This window comes from Hyla sarda, chromosome 3, assembly GCF_029499605.1.
Source record: "Hyla sarda isolate aHylSar1 chromosome 3, aHylSar1.hap1, whole genome shotgun sequence".
NCBI lineage: Eukaryota > Metazoa > Chordata > Amphibia > Anura > Hylidae > Hyla > Hyla sarda.
In genome coordinates, this window is record NC_079191.1 from 23,688,686 (window position 1) to 23,707,234 (window position 18,549).

General features: G+C 40.1%; 1 protein-coding gene across 1 annotated transcript in view; it reads left to right on the plus strand.

Annotated features, from left to right (window-relative positions):
- Positions 1-3,083: 3,083 nt before the first annotated feature.
- The window catches only part of ADGRF5 (adhesion G protein-coupled receptor F5), a 216,851-nt gene continuing 201,385 nt past the window's right edge, over positions 3,084-18,549 (plus strand). The window contains exon 1 of the mRNA XM_056563877.1: positions 3,084-3,127. The gene's annotated coding sequence lies outside the window, so the exon portion shown is untranslated. The remainder of the gene's footprint in view (positions 3,128-18,549) is intronic.

Below are 18,549 nucleotides of genomic sequence, written 5' to 3' on the forward strand. Positions count from 1 at the left end.
GTAAAAGCCCCCGGTAGTTAGGTAGGGCATCCCCCCCCCTATTAGGTAAGAGCCCACAGTAGTTAGGTGGGGAACTCCTATGGTTATTAAGTAGAAGCCCCAGTAGTTAGGTAGGGATTCTCCCTTGACAAGTAGAAGCCCCCTATAGTTAGGTAGGGAATCCCCCCTACCCTATTAGGTAGAAGCCCCAGTAGTTAGGTAGGGATTCCAACCCTACTACGTAGAAGGCCCTAGTAAATAGGAAGTCAGGCAGATAGAAAACACTGCCTTTTTAGGTAGAAGTCCCCAGTGATTACATAATTTCAGCTTGCAGCAGGTCCTACACCACTCCGTATAATGGAATGAAGGGGAAGGTCCTGCACCACTTCAGATAATGGAGCCAAGGAGAAGATCCTGCATTACTCTAGTTAATGGAGCAAAGCAGAAGGTCCTGCACCACTCCGGATAATGGGGCAAAAAAGAAGGTTCTGCACCACTCTGGATAATGGAATGAAGGGGAAGGTCCTGCACCACTTCAGATAATGGAGCCAAGGAGAAGGTTCTGCATCACTCTGGATAATGGAGCAAAGCAGAAGGTCCTTCACTACTCCAGATAATGAAATGAAGGAGAAGGTCCAGCACCACTCCAGATAATGGAGCAAATGAGAAGGTCCTGTACCACTTCGGATAATGGAATGAAGGAGAAGGTCCTGCTCCACTGCTTATAATGGAATGAAGGAGAAGGTCCTGCATCACTCCGGATAAAGACAAACATTCTTCCATGAAGAACAATGGCAGTGCTTTATAGTGAACAGTAATTCAATGAATCCTGGGAACTCTGGATAAGTCATTAGGAGAGTAGGATCTTGGTGACTTGGTGAATGTTCAGATTTGGCAAAATGTTTGTTTTCACTGGGGATCTTGCTGCAGATCTTGCTGTGATCTAGTTCACAGTAAATTCTTTGTGTGTAATATGTGGATTGTGCTGTAGATTCAAGGCAGATTTCACGTTCAAAGCAGTGTTTCCCAACCAGGGTGCCTCCAGCTGCTTCAAAACTACAATGCCCAGCATGCTGGGTGTTGTAGGTTTGCAACAGCTGGAGGCACCCTAATTAGGAAACAATAATTCTAAGAGTAAAAGTATTGGAAAAAATCCTCAGCATGCTTGTTTTCCATATGAAAAATGACTGCAACATATTCTAAATAACCATCCATATGGACAATATTGTAATTTGCTGTGGATCTGAGGAGCCGAATTAACACTACAAACCCCGCCCAAACACATTGATAATATATTTTGCACATAGTCTTTTTTTGACAAACTCTGCCTTTTCACAACAGTTTTCCTGTTTTATGCAGTCTCTGTTGGCAATAAAAATAAAAATTTTAAAAATTTAAAAAGATATATATATATATATATATATATATATATATATATATATATATATATATATTATAATTAAAAAGAGAGTAAGGAACAGTAAGGCAACACAATATAAAGACCCCCAACAATTATGTTCTTATTGTAGCCAAAAAAACAACACATATATAAAATATCTGTATACAACAAAAAATACTAATATACCTGTAAGTGTTTCTGGGTATAAGGTGCTGCATTCTTCTCTGTCCCGCTTGTATCGCCAAAAGAGTACTGGCTTCTTCAGGGGTCCATGAATAAAACTGGCTCCTGAAATTCATGTTATTAGTGTCTACTTTTTATTTTTTTGCATATTTTTGACTGCTATCTAAAATTCATCATGCTTTGGGGATGGTGTTTTTTGGGAGTTTTTTGTATACAAAAATGTTATAAAACAAAAAAAAAAGAAGTACCACCCAAAAATGCTTGTAAAATGGCTTTGAAAAACACTGAAAATGGCAGAAAGCAGACTAGTGGTTTTGAGGGTTACCTCAAGTCTGAATAGGGCGACATCTGCGTGGAGTTTGTATGTTCTCCCAATGTTTGCAGAGATCAGTTTCTTCTTTTTTCTGAACATAGAAACATAAAATGTAGGAAACACCATTGTGTTAGAATCAATGAACAAATTGAAACTCCAACACGTTACGGTCATATAGATCCGAATCTTAACCTTTTGTTCACATTACATTCGTGTGCCATAGAAGACCTTTTATTGTGTTATAGGTTTGGTCATTTCTAAGTCAGTGTTTTTATAAATAGTGGACCTCCAGCTGTTGCAAAACTACAACCCCCCCAGCATGTCTGGACAGCTGGAATTGAAACTCCTCAGACCAGACAACGTTCTTCCAGTCTTCTATTGTCCAGTTTTGGTGACCTGTGTAAACTGTAGCCACATTTTCTTAGTTTTTTGGCACCCGTTGTGGTCTTTTGCTGCAGTAGCCCATCTGCTTCAAGTTTTGATGTGTTGTGTGATCAGAGATGGTATTCTGCAGACCTTGGTTGTCACCAGTGGCTACTGTTGCCTTTCTGTCACCTCGAACCAGTCTACCCATTCTTCTCTGACCTCAACAAGGCATTTCCGTCCACACATCTCCCGCTCACTGTAAATTTCCTCTTTGTCGGACCATTCTTTGTAAACCTTAGAAATGGTTGTGTGTGAAAATCCAAGTAGACCAGCAGCTTCTGAAACAGCCCGTCTGGCACCAACAACTTAAAGGGATTATCCAGGAATAGAAAAACACAGCTAATTTAAAAAACAGCTCCATGTCTGTCTCCAGGTTTGGTGTAGTATTACCACTTGGCTTCATTCACTTCAATGGAACTGAGCTGCAGAACCACACCAAGTGACCCAACCTGGAGACAGATGGGGAGCAGTTTTTGAAAGAAACTAGCTCTGTTTTTCTATTCCTGGACAACCCCTTTTAGTAATTTAAATCCCCTTTTTTCCTTATTCTGATGCTCAGTTTGATCTTCAATGAGATGTCTTGACCTCGTCTACATGCCTAAATGCATTAAGTCGCTGGCATGTGATTGGCTGTGTGTGTGTGCACTGTGTGTGTGCAGTAGTAGGACAGCGCTGTAGGACTCATCCAGGGAGTCGGCTCCTCTCTTTTCGGAGGTGTGGTTTTCCCTGGATATTAAGGATACAGCCAACCCTGCAGAAATCTGCCAGAGATTATCGGGACACTCGGCGAAACTGGAGCCGGGATTAGGAGAGGAGACACAGAAAAGGTAGGAAATTTATTAAAGCTGCAGACACAAAACTATATGTGTATCAAAGCTGCAGACACAAAACGATATATATATATATATATATATATATATATATATATATATATATATGTATTAAAGCTGCAGACACACAACTATATATATGTGTGTGTGTATGTGTGTGTGTATCAACGCTGCAGACACATAACTTATATATAAATATATATATATATATATATATATATATATATATGTATCAAAGCTGCAGACACAAAACTATATATATGTATTAAAGCTGCAGACACACAACTATATATATATATATATATATATATATATATATATATACATGTGTGTGTGTGTGTGTGAGTATCAATGCTGCAGACACATAACTTATATATATATATATATAAATATATGTATTAAAGCTGCAGACACAAAACGATATATATATATATATATATATATATATATATACATATATATATATATATATATGTATTAAAGCTGCAGACACAAAACTATGTATATGTATTAAAGCTGCAGACACAAAACTATATATATATATAAATATATATATATATATATATATATATATATGTACCAAAGCTGCAGACACAAAACTATGTATATGTATTAAAGCTGCAGACACAAAACTATATATATATATATATGTACCAAAGCTGCAGACACAAAACTATGTATATGTATTAAAGCTGCAGACACAAAACTATATATATATATATATATGTATCAAAGCTGCAGACACAAAACGATGTATATGTATTAAAGCTGCAGACACAAAACGATGTATATGTATTAAAGCTGCAGACACAAAACTATATATATACATATATATATATATATATATATATATATATATATATCAAAGCTGCAGACACAAAACTATGTATATGTATTAAAGCTGCAGACACAAAACTATATATATATATGTATCAAAGCTGCAGACACAAAACTATGTATATGTATCAAAGCTGCAGACTATATCTATACTTTTTAATACTTTTATACTTGTTTATTTTTATTGTTTCTTGTGCATGTATGGAACAGGAAATTTTCTCCCGCATTTCGTCTTCCTGTTATTTTTGCTTTAGTATGTTTCTTGTCTATGAAGTTTCATTATCCAGCTGCAAGACAGTCTGGGACAATGGGGAATAGCGTAGGGTTAACGTGGAGTGTTGCGTTACAGTGTGTTTGCAGGATGAAGGTGACACTTAAATGTGCGTACTAAATTGGCGCACGCTTGTTGGTTGTACGGATTTGCTGCATGTATTGATGTATTGTGCATTTTTCTAGTCTCGGCACAACAACCTGCAAAATGTTGTATTTTGTGATAGTGCTGATGGTGTTTCGTCTACTGTGTCTGCGATATCCTCCTGTTGTCAAGACAGGGTTCCGTCTCTGGAACCGCACATCCATTGATGTTGAAGCAAGTGCACCCCAGAGGTTTTGCTGGGTGTTGTTGTTCCAGAATGAAAAACTGATTTATATATATATTTTATTTTTTTACTCTTACTGTTTATGGTCTTACAGTTTCATGTATGAGTTCCTTTGGTGGTGAAACAATAGGGCAGTGTTCCCCGACCCCAGGGACTCCTGCTGTTGCAAAACGACAACTCCCATCATGTCCTGACAGCCGAAGGCTGTCAGGACATGATGGGAGTTGTAGTTATGCAACAGCTGATGGGTTTCGGTTTGGGGAAAATTGTAATAGGGGGTGCAGATGTAGCAATCACACCATACATCAGAAGACCCCCTGCTACTCTAGAAAATCCCCTAATATATAAAAAAAAGACCCCCTGCTACATATGATAGGCGGAGGGCCCAGTTAGATATTTTGCATTGGAGCTCTTATGCTTCCACCAATCTAATCTGCCCAAAGCAGGGTCCTAGGGGGTGGAGCATAACACAAGAAGTCTTTAATTGGTGTTCTTTGTTAAGCTCCACCCCTGCAGACCCTGCTCTAAGCATAAGATGTGCACATTCTGCCCGGAGTGTTGCTTAAAATAGAGCCACAGGTTGGGGAACACTGCAATAGCGGATGCGGATGTAGCAGTCACACCTGAGCACAGGTGCCTAAAGTGAGACCCCCCTCTACCTAAAGACCACTGAATTATAAAAGGCAAATGATCATTGGGGGACCCTGCTATAGATTTTCAATTAAGGCTTTTCAACTTCCACTGATCCTATCTGCACAAAGCAGGGCCATAGGGGGCGGAGCATGACACAAGAATTCTCTTTGGTGTTCACTGTTAAGCTCCACCCCTGAAGATCCTGCTCTAAGCTTAAAGGGGTACTCTGGTGGGAAACAATATATATATTTTTTTAATCAACTGGTGCCAGAAAGTTGAACAGATTTGTAAATGACTTCCATTTAAAAATCTTAATTCTTCCAGTACTTATCAGCTGCTGTATGATCCACAGGAAGTTCTTTTCTTTTTGAATTTATTTTCTGTCTGACCACAGTGCTCTCTGCTGACACCTCTGTCCGTATCAGGAACTGTCCAGAGTAGGAGCAAATCCCCATAGCAATCCTCTCCGGCTCCGGACAGTTCCTGACATGGACAGAGGTGTCAGCAGAGAGCACTGTGGTCAGACAGAAAAGAAATACACAACTTCCTTCTGTAGTATACAGCAGCTGATAAGTACTGGAAGGATTAAGATTTTTAAATAGAAATAAATGACAAATCTATTTAACTTTCTGGCTCCAGTTAATTTAAAAAATAAAAAATTTCACCGGAGTACCCCTTTAAGATGTTTTTATTATGCCTGGAGTGTTCCTTTAAATCGACCTTGATGGATTTATGAGCTATTTACTGTGATCACTGCTTCTAATATGTTAGATATGTGTTAGAGGGTCTACTCAGTCTGACAAACAACAGCAAGGTTGTTTTATTTTGTTTGTTTTTTGTATTTTTTTTTAATATATCCTCAACCAATGTTCTTCTTTTCTATTGTCAATGTACTTTTAATGTTTTTTGTTGGAAATTTTTGTACGGACCTACAGATTAAATATAATGTTTTTTAACCATAAAAAGGACTGCGAAGAAACAAAAGCACACAAAATGTACGTAATTGCTTTTTTTATTTTATTTTTTATTTGTAGTAAAATGAGTGATGCCATTAAAAAGTACAGTATAAGCCTTATATAGGTCTGTAGGTGGAACATTAAAATAGTTTTGGCTATTTGAAGGCAAGGAGGAAAAAATAAAAACACGAAAATGAAAAACTGCAGCATCCTCGATGGGTTTATAATTTGGTCTGCGCTTAAATTGGGTGTATTTCAGGTTTTTATTTGGACACGGCGCAAATTGATTTGCGTATTTGAGTTGCCCGTTTGTTGTTGGTGTAATCCAGGTATGTCAATGGCTTTATTTGATGAGGACTCATTACGCACAATGATACACACAGTAATGTCAGGGATAATACACACAGTGATGCCACAGTACAGGGATAAGGCACACAGTGACGACACAGTACAGGGATAATACACACAGTGATGTCACAGTACAGGGATAATACACACAGTGATGTCACAGTACAGGGATAATATACACAGTGACGTCACAGTACAGGGATAATGCACACAGTGACGTCACAATACAGGGATAAGGCGCTCAGTGACCTCACAGTACAGGGATAAGGCACACAGTGACGACACAGTACAGGGATAATACACACAGTGATGTCACAGTACAGAGATAATACACAGTGACGACACAGTACAGGGATAATACACACAGTGATGTCACAGTACAGGAACAAGGCACACAGTGTCATCACAGTACAGGGATAAGGCACCCAGTGACGTCACAGTACAGGGATAAGGCACACAGTGATGTCACAGCACAGGGATAATATACACAGTGACATCACAGTACAGGGATAATACACAGTGATGTCACAGTACAGGGATAAGACACACAGTGATGTCACAGCACAGGGATAATACACACAGTGACATCACAGTACAGGGATAAGGCACACAGTGACGTCACAGTACATGGATAAGACACACAGTGTCATCACAGTACAGGGATAAGGCACACAGTGATGTCACAGCACAGGGATAAGGCACACAGTGATGTCACAGCACAGGGATAATATACACCGTGACATCACAGTACAGGGATAAGGCACACAGTGTCGTCACAGTACAGGGATAAGGCACATAGTGTCATCACAGTACAGGGATAAGGCACACAGTGATGTCAAAGTACAGGGATAAGGCACACAGTGACGTCACAGTACAAGGATAAGGCACACAGTGTCGTCACAGTACAGGGATAAGGCACACAGTGTCGTCACAGAACAGGGATGAGGCACACAGTGTCGTCACAGTACAAGGATAAGGTACACAGTGACTTCACAGTACAGGGATAAGGCACACAGTGACGTCACAGTACAGGGATAAGACACACAGTGTCATCACAGTACAGGGATAAGGCACACAGTGATGTCACAGCACAGGGATAAGGCACACAGTGATGCCACAGCACAGGGATAATACACACAGTGACATCCCAGTACAGGGATAAGGCCCACAGTGACGTCACAGTACAGGGATAAGACACACAGTGACATCACAGTACAGGGATAAGGCACACAGTGTCGTCACAGTACAGGGATAAGGCACATAGTGTCATCACAGTACAGGGATAAGGCACACAGTGACATCCCAGTACAGGGATAAGGCCCACAGTGACGTCACAGTACAGGGATAAGACACACAGTGTCATCACAGTACAGGGATAAGGCACACAGTGATGTCACAGCACAGGGATAATATACACAGTGACATCACAGTACAGGGATAAGGCACACATTGTCGTCACAGTACAGGGATAAGGCACATAGTGTCATCACAGTACAGGGATAAGGCACACAGTGATGTCACAGTACAGGGATAAGGCACACAGTGACGTCACAGTACAAGGATAAGGCACACAGTGTCGTCACAGTACAGGGATAAGGCACACAGTGTCGTCACAGTACAGGGATAATACACACAGTGATGTCACAGTACAGGGATAAGGCACACAGTGACGTCACAGTACAGGGATAAGGCACACAGTGTCGTCACAGTACAGGGATAATATACACAGTGACATCACAGTACAGGGATAAGGCACACAGTGTCGTCACAGTACAGGGATAAGGCACATAGTGTCATCACAGTACAGGGATAAGGCACACAGTGATGTGACAGTACAGGGATAAGGCACACAGTGACGTCACAGTACAAGGATAAGGCACACAGTATCGTCACAGTACAAGGATAAGGTACACAGTGACGTCACAGTACAGAGATAATACAAGGAGTGAAGTCACAGCCCAGGAATAACATAGTGCTGCCCACCCTGTTAATTCTGCCCATCGGGCAACCAATATGGAGAATCAGGACCCTCTGGGTGCCCACTGTCTCTTATATTGAAAAGTCTGTAACAGTGGAGGCCAGATAATCAGAATGTTAGCAGCGCAGCGCTCCAGAACCAGTTACCTAATATATACATTGAGCAGATAAGAGCATTCCTGAAACCTGTGCACTGCTGTGCGGGATTCCTACTAACACGTACAGCACTCTGCCCATTAAACTGTGAGATCTGCAACAATGAAGACGTGTCTGAGGATCAAAATGACCAAACATCTCCTATGAGTTATACGGTCACCACAGTCCAGGGAGTTGACATATGGGATGTTGTTCGTAGGGTCATCACGCTGGAGAGTTGCTGTAGATGTGTCTTTTCCAGTCTGTGACATGGAGGGAACATTAACCACATTAATATGTCCATGTCTTTTCTGCATAGAAGCACCCTGCACACAGCAGCATAGATCTCAGCTTTCTGCAATGCCCCCACACCTGACCCCTAAATTTATACAGACCCCAGACCTGAACCCTGAACTATTACAGACTTCAGACCAGACACCTTTAAAAATACAGACACAAGACCAAACCCCTAAACTAATACGAACCCCTTACCAGACCTCCATAAACTAATTCAGATGACAGACTAGACCCCTTAACTAATACAGACCCCAGATCAGACACCCCTAATAAATATAAACTAAATGAATACTGACCCCAGACCAGAAACCTAAACTAATATAGATCTCAGACCAGACCCCTCTAGACTGATACAAACCCCACCAAACACCCTTAAAGTAATACAGACCTAAGACTAGCCCCTTAAATTAATACAGGACAAACACCAGAATCCCTTCACTAATAGACTCCACACAAGACCCCTAAATTAATACAGACACCAATAAACTAATTTTGACCCCAAAACTAAGACAGATTCCAGACCAGACACCCTTAATAAACACAGACCCCAGACCAGACCCCTAAACTGAGACAGACCTAAGACCAATAAACTAATCAAGACTCCTAAACTAAGACAGACCCCAGACCAGACCCCAATAAACTAATCAAGACTCCCAAACTAAGACAGCTAGAGCCCAAAATATAGGGGACGGGGTGAGAGGGTGATGGTCCTGCATCCCAGCAGGTGCCGAATAACCTGTTATAACACCTAAGAACCGATGAACAAAACAATTTCTTTGGATCTGTATTAGTTAAGGGGTCTGTTCTGGGGCATGTATTAGTTTAGAGGTCTGGTCTGAGCTCTATATTAGTTTATCAGGGTCTGGTCTGGAGTATGTATTAGTTTAGATGTCTGGTTTGGAGTATGTATTAGTTTATCAGACCAGACATCTAAACTAATACATACTCCAGACCAGACATCTAAACTAATACATACTCCAGACCAGACCTCTAAACAAATACATACTCCAGACCAGACATCTAAACTAATACATACTCCAGACCAGACCTCTAAACTAATACATACTCCAGACCAGACCTCTAAACAAATACATACTCCAGACCAGACCTCTAAACAAATACATACTCCAGAACAGACCCCTTAACTAATACAGATCCAAAGAAATAGTGTTGTTTATCGGTTCTTAGGCATTATAACAGGTTATTCGGCACCTGCTGGGGTGCAGGACCATCCCCCTCTCACCCCGTCCCCTATATGTGGGGCTCCAGCTGTGTTTTGGCTCACAGGGTTGATGTTCCTGGTATCTAATGTTAGAAACATGCTGGAAAGCCTTCCCGTGTGTGCAGGAAATGGAAGTGACTATCTGGACACCCTGCTGTTCAGGAAGACAGGATATTATGTGCTGAACTCCTCTGTGACCCCTGCACTAGTCGTATCTGTTCTCTCCATTTCATCATTGTGCAGGACAACATCTATAGTGGTAATGGACGTCGCCCGCTTCACTGTGCATCATTATGGCAAGATGGTACAAAACAGGGCTCAAGTCCTGCAGGAACTCATGGGAATGGAGTTCCTGCACTTTTTCCACAGCAGGAACGCACTTCCCATTAGCAGGAGTCCTGCAGGACCAGCCCTTAAAGAGTTACTCTGCCCCTAGACATGTTATCTGTGCCGGATGACTAGTGATGCAGGGCAGAGGCTCATGACATCACAGTAATGCCCCCTCAATGCAAATCTATGGGGGGGGGGGGGGTGACGGCCGTCATGCCCCCTCCCATAGACTTGCATTGAGGGGCCGTGACCGTGAGTCATGAGCCTCTGGTGCTTCACCCAATGCTCTAAATGAATGGCCGGAGCAGCAGGGAGAACGTGGGGGTCCCTAGCGGTGGGACCCTCGGGATAAGACATCTTATCCCCTATCCTTTGGATAGGGTATAAGATGTCTAGTACCCCTTTAAGTGGAAATCTTGGGTGAGTTCCCACACTTTTTTCCCCAGGACTTGACCCCTGGTAAAAAAAAAAGTCCTGAACGGCTGCCGACAAATAAACTCTCCCGCTGAATCTGTGCTGGAACTGTCAATTAGAGAGGGAACTTCCATTAAAGGCGATGTCCGGTGAAAATCGTATCCCCTATGCACAGGATAGAGGATCAGTATCTGATCATGGGGGGGGTCTGACCCCTGGAGCCCCCCTTATCACCAGAATGGGGCCCCGACACGCTCCTTTCACTTTTATGGGGGCGCTGAATATATCCGAGTACAGCCCTCTGGCATCTCCGGCGCTCCCATACAAATAGGATGCAGTTTCTTGGTATATTTTAATGGTTCGGATATTTCTGCATTCAATGATACCGAAAATATTTATCTATTTCTTTACATTTTTTAATTTAGAAAATAGGAAAAAGGGGAGTAATGAAAATTTTTTATTTAGGAAGGGGTTAGTTTGTATGTATTAACCTTTTTTTATATACTTGATTGTATTTTTTTAATTTTTAATTTATTTACTTATTCAGTTTATTTTATTACCTTTTTTTTTAGTCCCCACTGATCAGCGATATCAGCGCTCTGCCTCTCCAGTCTGCCAACCTAGACTAGAGAAGCGAAGCTGCAATCAGATGGTGCGCAGAGGACCTCGCCCATCATATCAGCTGATCGGGACCCCGAGATTTCCCCACAGAGGTCTCCATCAGACCCCGAACTAACCTGTGCACCCAATTTACTGCTTTTAGATGCTAAAATCAACTTGCAACGTCTAAAGGGTTAATGGTGGCCATTAAAGGGGTACTCCCGTGGAAACCTTTTTTTTTTTTCTTTTTTTTTTTTTATCAACTGGTGCCAGAAAGTCAAACAGATTTGTAAATCTCTTCTATTAAAAAATCTTAATCCCTCCAGTACTTTTTAGGGGCTGTATACTAAAGAGAAATCCAAAAAAGAAATGCATTTCCTCTGATGTCATGACCACAGTGCTCTCTGGTGACCTCTGCTGTCCATTTTAGGAACTGGAGAAAATCCCCATAGCAAACATATGCTTCTCTGGACAGTTCCGAAAATGGACAGCAGAGGTCACCAGAGAGCACTGTGGTCATGACATCAGAGGAAATGCATTTCTTCTTTGGATTTCTCTTTAGTATACAGCCCCTAAAAAGTGCTGGAAGGATTACGATTTTTTTTAATAGAAGTGATTTACAAATCTGCTTAACTTTCTGGCACCAGTTGATTTAAAAAATAAGTTTTCCACGGGAGTACCCCTTTAACCTGATTGGTGATATCTGGCATTGGCTGTGAATCCCGGCTCTGTGTCCTCTAGGGGTTAAAAAAAATATAATGTTAATGCATTGGGGTAAAGATTTTTAAGTCACATGCTGTATCAGAAAAAAAAAGTATTAAAAGTAATCAAGAAGTCCCAACTAAACAATAACGGTAACGATAAAAGATAAAGATCACGTTACAAAAAATATAGACATTATAGGGGTTAGAAGACGACACTTTTAAGCATACTAATTTTCCTACAAAAAGTTTAAAAGTAGTAAATTTTAAAAGTAGTAAATTTTTAAAAGTAGTAAAAATAAAGATAAAAGATAGAATAAAGAAAACGCGTCATTTTTACCATAAAGTGCACTGCATCGAAAACCGTCCTATTGGTCCAATTGTATTTCTATGAAACTTCTGCTCTATGTTGCTACTGGTTACATTACCATTCAATTCCTAAAATGTACTCTGCCTAAATAACAGTGTCAACAGTGTACAATACAGAAGTAATAGAGTGCCATACAGAGCTTACATAATACTACAATACAGTGCAGAGGTAACAGTGCCATACAGTGCTTACATAATACTACAATGCAGTGCAGAGGTAATAGTGCCATACAGAGCTTACATAATACTACAATACAGTGCAGAAGTAACAGTGCCATCCATAGCTTACATAATACTACAATGCAGTGCAGAGGTAATAGTGCCATACAGTGCTTACATAATACTACAATACAGTGCAGAGGTAACAGTGCCATCCATAGCTTACATAATACTACAATACAGTGCAGAAGTAATAGTGCCATACAGTGCTTACATAATACTACAATACAGTGCAGAGGTAACAGTGCCATCCAGTGCTTACATAATACTACAATACAGTGCAGAGGTAACAGTGCCATACAGAGCTTCCAGAATACTATAATACAGTGCAGAAGTAATAGTGCCATCCAGTGCTTACATAATACTACAATACAGTGCAGAGCTAACAGTGCCATACAGAGCTTACATAATACTACAATACAGTGCAGAGGTAACAGTGCCATACAGTGCTTACATAATACTACAATACAGTGCAGAAGTAATAGTGCCATACAGTGCTTACATAATACTACAATACAGTGCAGAGGTAATAGTGCCATACAGTGCTTAAATAATACTACAATACAGTGCAGATGTAACAGTGCCATACAGAGCTTACATAATACTACAATACAGTGCAGAGGTAACAGTGCCATCCAGTGCTTACATAATACTACAATACAGTGCAGAGGTAACAGTGCCATACAGTGCTTACATAATACTACAATACAGTGCAGAGGTATCAGTGCCATCCAGTGCTTACATAATACTACAATACAGTGCAGAGGTAACAGTGCCATACAGAGCTTCCAGAATACTATAATACAGTGCAGAAGTAATAGTGCCATCCAGTGCTTACATAATACTACAATACAGTGCAGAGCTAACAGTGCCATACAGAGCTTACATAATACTACAATACAGTGCAGAGGTAACAGTGCCATACAGTGCTTACATAATACTACAATACAGTGCAGAAGTAATAGTGCCATACAGTGCTTACATAATACTACAATACAGTGCAGAGGTAACAGTGCCATCCATAGCTTACATAATACGACAATACAGTGCAGAAGTAATAGTGCCATACAGTGCTTACATAATACTACAATACAGTGCAGAGGTAACAGTGTCATACAGTGCTTACATAATACTACAATACAGTGCAGAGCTAACAGTGCCATACAGAGCTTACAAAATACTACAATACAGTGCAGAAGTAACAGTGCCATACAGTGCTTACATTATACTACAATACAGTGCAGAGGTAACAGTGCCATCCATAGCTTACATAATACTACAATGCAGTGCAGAGGTAATAGTGCCATACAGTGCTTACATAATACTACAATACAGTGCAGAGGTAACAGTGCCATCCATAGCTTACATAATACTACAATACAGTGCAGAAGTAATAGTGCCATACAGTGCTTACATAATACTACAATACAGTGCAGAGGTAACAGTGCCATCCAGTGCTTACATAATACTACAATACAGTGCAGAGGTAACAGTGCCATACAGAGCTTCCAGAATACTATAATACAGTGCAGAAGTAATAGTGCCATCCAGTGCTTACATAATACTACAATACAGTGCAGAGCTAACAGTGCCATACAGAGCTTACATAATACTACAATACAGTGCAGAGGTAACAGTGCCATACAGTGCTTACATAATACTACAATACAGTGCAGAAGTAATAGTGCCATACAGTGCTTACATAATACTACAATACAGTGCAGAGGTAATAGTGCCATACAGTGCTTACATAATACTACAATACAGTGCAGAGGTAACAGTGCCATCCAGTGCTTACATAATACTACAATACAGTGCAGAGGTAACAGTGCCATACAGAGCTTCCAGAATACTATAATACAGTGCAGAAGTAATAGTGCCATCCAGTGCTTACATAATACTACAATACAGTGCAGAGCTAACAGTGCCATACAGAGCTTACATAATACTACAATACAGTGCAGAGGTAACAGTGCCATACAGTGCTTACATAATACTACAATACAGTGCAGAAGTAATAGTGCCATACAGTGCTTACATAATACTACAATACAGTGCAGAGGTAACAGTGCCATCCATAGCTTACATAATACTACAATACAGTGCAGAAGTAATAGTGCCATACAGTGCTTACATAATACTACAATACAGTGCAGAGGTAACAGTGCCATACAGTGCTTACATAATATTACAATACAGTGCAGAGCTAACAGTGCCATACAGAGCTTACATAATACTACAATACAGTGCAGAAGTAATAGTGCCATACAGTGCTTACATAATACTACAATACAGTGCAGAGGTAATAGTGCCATACAGTGCTTACATAATGCTACAATACAGTGCAGAAGTAATAGTGCCATACAGAGCTTCCAGAATACTACAATACAGTGCAGAAGTAATAGTGCCATACAGAGCTTCCAGAATACTATAATACAGTGCAGAAGTAATAGTGCCATACAGTGCTTACATAATACTACAATACAGTGCAGAGGCAACAGTGCCATACAGAGCTTACATAATGCTACAATACAGTGCAGAAGTAATAGTGCCATACAGAGCTTACATAATACTACAATACAGTGCAGAAGTAATAGAGTGCCATACAGAGCTTACATAATACTACAATACAGTGCAGAGGTAACAGTGCTACATGGTGCTTGCATAATACTACAATACAGTGCAGAAGTAACAGTGCCATACAGAGCTTACATAATGCTACAATAAAGTGCAGAAGTAACAGTGCCATCCAGTGCTTACATAATACTACAATACAGTGCAGAAGTAATAGTGCCATACAGAGATTCCAGAATACTACAATACAGTGCAGAAGTAACAGTGCCATACAGTGCTTACATAATACTACAATACAGTGCAGAGGCAACCGTTCCATACAGAGCTTACATAATACTACAATACAGTGCAGAAGTAATAGTGCCATACAGTGCTTACATAATACTACAATACAGTGCAGAGGTAATAGTGCCATACAGAGCTTACATAATACTACAATACAGTGCAGAAGTAATAGTGCCATACAGTGCTTACATAATACTACAATACAGTGCAGAGGTAACAGTGCCATACAGAGCTTACATAATACTACAATACAGTGCAGAAGTAATAGTGCCATACAGAGCTTACATAATACTACAATACAGTGCAGAAGTAATAGTGCCATACAGAGCTTACATAATACTACAATACAGTGCAGAAGTAATAGTGCCATACAGTGCTTACATAATACTACAATACAGTGCAGAGGTAACAGTGCCATACAGTGCTTACATAATACTACAATACAGTGCAGAGGTAACAGTGCCATCCAGTGCTTACATAATACTACAATACAGTGCAGAGCTAACAGTGCCATACAGAGCTTACATAATACTACAATACAGTGCAGAGGTAACAGTGCCATACAGTGCTTACATAATACTACAATACAGTGCAGAGGTAATAGTGCCATACAGTGCTTACATAATACTACAATACAGTGCAGAGGTAACAGTGCCATACAGAGCTTACATAATACTACAATACAGTGCAGAGGTAATAGTGCCATACAGTGCTTACATAATACTACAATACAGTGCAGAGGTAACAGTGCCATACAGAGCTTACATAATACTACAATACAGTGCAGAAGTAATAGTGCCATCCATAGCTTACATAATACTACAATACAGTGCAGAAGTAATAGTGCCATACAGTGCTTACATAATACTACAATACAGTGCAGAGGTAACAGTGCCATACAGTGCTTACATAATACTACAATACAGTGCAGAGGTAACAGTGCCATCCAGTGCTTACATAATACTACAATACAGTGCAGAGCTAACAGTGCCATACAGAGCTTACATAATACTACAATACAGTGCAGAAGTAATAGTGCCATACAGAGCTTACATAATACTACAATACAGTGCAGAAGTAATAGTGCCATACAGTGCTTACATAATACTACAATACAGTGCAGATGTAACAGTGCCATACAGAGCTTACATAATACTACAATACAGTGCAGAAGTAATAGAGTGCCATACAGAGCTTACATAATACTACAATACAGTGCAGAGGTAACAGTGCTACATGGTGCTTGCATAATACTACAATACAGTGCAGAAGTAACAGTGCCATACAGAGCTTACATAATGCTACAATAAAGTGCAGAAGTAACAGTGCCATCCAGTGCTTACATAATACTACAATACAGTGCAGAAGTAATAGTGCCATACAGAGATTCCAGAATACTACAATACAGTGCAGAAGTAACAGTGCCATACAGTGCTTACATAATACTACAATACAGTGCAGAGGCAACCGTTCCATACAGAGCTTACATAATACTACAATACAGTGCAGAAGTAATAGTGCCATACAGTGCTTACATAATACTACAATACAGTGCAGAGGTAATAGTGCCATACAGAGCTTACATAATACTACAATACAGTGCAGAAGTAATAGTGCCATACAGTGCTTACATAATACTACAATACAGTGCAGAGGTAACAGTGCCATACAGAGCTTACATAATACTACAATACAGTGCAGAAGTAATAGTGCCATACAGAGCTTACATAATACTACAATACAGTGCAGAAGTAATAGTGCCATACAGAGCTTACATAATACTACAATACAGTGCAGAAGTAATAGTGCCATACAGTGCTTACATAATACTACAATACAGTGCAGAGGTAACAGTGCCATACAGTGCTTACATAATACTACAATACAGTGCAGAGGTAACAGTGCCATCCAGTGCTTACATAATACTACAATACAGTGCAGAGCTAACAGTGCCATACAGAGCTTACATAATACTACAATACAGTGCAGAGGTAACAGTGCCATACAGTGCTTACATAATACTACAATACAGTGCAGAGGTAATAGTGCCATACAGTGCTTACATAATACTACAATACAGTGCAGAGGTAACAGTGCCATACAGAGCTTACATAATACTACAATACAGTGCAGAGGTAATAGTGCCATACAGTGCTTACATAATACTACAATACAGTGCAGAGGTAACAGTGCCATACAGAGCTTACATAATACTACAATACAGTGCAGAAGTAATAGTGCCATCCATAGCTTACATAATACTACAATACAGTGCAGAAGTAATAGTGCCATACAGTGCTTACATAATACTACAATACAGTGCAGAGGTAACAGTGCCATACAGTGCTTACATAATACTACAATACAGTGCAGAGGTAACAGTGCCATCCAGTGCTTACATAATACTACAATACAGTGCTGAGCTAACAGTGCCATACAGAGCTTACATAATACTACAATACAGTGCAGAAGTAATAGTGCCATACAGAGCTTACATAATACTACAATACAGTGCAGAAGTAATAGTGCCATACAGTGCTTACATAATACTACAATACAGTGCAGATGTAACAGTGCCATACAGAGCTTACATAATACTACAATACAGTGCAGAAGTAATAGAGTGCCATACAGTGCTTACATAATACTACAATACAGTGCAGAGGTAACAGTGCCATACAGAGCTTACATAATACTACAATACAGTGCAGAAGTAATAGAGTGCCATACAGAGCTTTCATAATACTACAATACAGTGCAGAGGTAACAGTGCTATATGGTGCTTACATAATACTACAATACAGTGCAGAAGTAACAGTGCCATACAGAGCTTACATAATGCTACAATACAGTGCAGAAGTAATAGTGCCATACAGAGCTTCCAGAATACTACAATACAGTGCAGAAGTAATAGTGCCATACA